Source organism: Oncorhynchus gorbuscha, linkage group LG03 (assembly GCF_021184085.1).
Source record: "Oncorhynchus gorbuscha isolate QuinsamMale2020 ecotype Even-year linkage group LG03, OgorEven_v1.0, whole genome shotgun sequence".
Classification (NCBI taxonomy): Eukaryota; Metazoa; Chordata; class Actinopteri; order Salmoniformes; family Salmonidae; genus Oncorhynchus; species Oncorhynchus gorbuscha.
The window spans coordinates 15,317,420-15,318,382 of record NC_060175.1 but is presented as its reverse complement, the minus strand read 5'-3'; the positions used below and the strand labels follow the sequence as shown (position 1 = coordinate 15,318,382).

The 963-nt window shown below is 40.2% G+C and overlaps 1 protein-coding gene across 1 annotated transcript in view; it reads left to right on the top strand.

The window, feature by feature from the left end:
* LOC124026358 (protein CBFA2T2-like) overlaps window positions 1-605 on the top strand; it is an 88,964-nt gene extending 88,359 nt beyond the window's left edge. Inside the window, 1 exon segment of the mRNA XM_046339384.1 lies at window positions 1-605. This exon segment is cut by the window's left edge and continues 1,781 nt beyond it. The gene's annotated coding sequence lies outside the window, so the exon portion shown is untranslated.
* The last annotated feature ends 358 nt before the right edge of the window (window positions 606-963 follow it).

The window sequence follows — 963 nt, the reverse complement described above, 5'->3', positions numbered from 1 at the left end:
AGTACCAGATCTACAGAAAAGAGGGTTATGGGTCGGTGTTGACAGTGTAATAAACAGTACCAGATCTACAGAAAAGAGGGTTATGGGTCGGTGTTGACAGTGTAATAAACAGTACCAGATCTACAGAAAAGAGGGTTATGGGTCGGTATACAGTGTAATAAACAGTACCAGATCTACAGAAAAGAGGGTTATGGGTCGGTGTTGACAGTGTAATAAACAGTACCAGATCTACAGAAAAGAGGGTTATGGGTCGGTGTTGACAGTGTAATAAACAGTACCAGATCTACAGAAAAGAGGGTTATTGTCGGTATACAGTGTAATAAACAGTACCAGCTCTAGAGCATCTCACGTCTGGAAATACATTTTGGAGGTGACATGATCGCGAAGTCACCGCTACAATCCTGTTTGTATGTACAGTATAGCTGTCCTACTTTTCTTGCTATTCGTCAAAAGTTATTAGTCAGGTTCCTCTTTTGAGTGTGTACAGTTGAAGTCGGAAGTTTACATACACCTTGGCCAAATACATTTAAACTCAGTTTTTCACAATTCCTGACATTTAATCACAATAAAAATTCCCTGTCTTAGGTCAGGTAGGATCACCACTTTATTTGAAGAATGTGGAATGTCAGAATAATAGTAGAGAAAATTATTTCTTTCAGCTTTTATTTCTTTCATCACATTCCCAGTGGGTCAGAAGTTTACATACACTAAATTGGTATTTGGTAGCATTGCCTTACATTGTTTAACTTGGGTCAAACATTTCGGGTAGCCTTCCACAAGCTTCCCACAATAAGTTGGGTGAATTTTGGCCAATTCCTCCTGACAGAGCTGGTGTAACTGAGTCAGGTTTGTAGGCCTCCTTACTCGCACACGCTTTTTCAGTTCTGCCCATAGATTTTCTATGGGATTGAGGTCAGGGCTTTGTGATGGCCACTCCAATACCTTGACTTTGTTGTCCTTAAG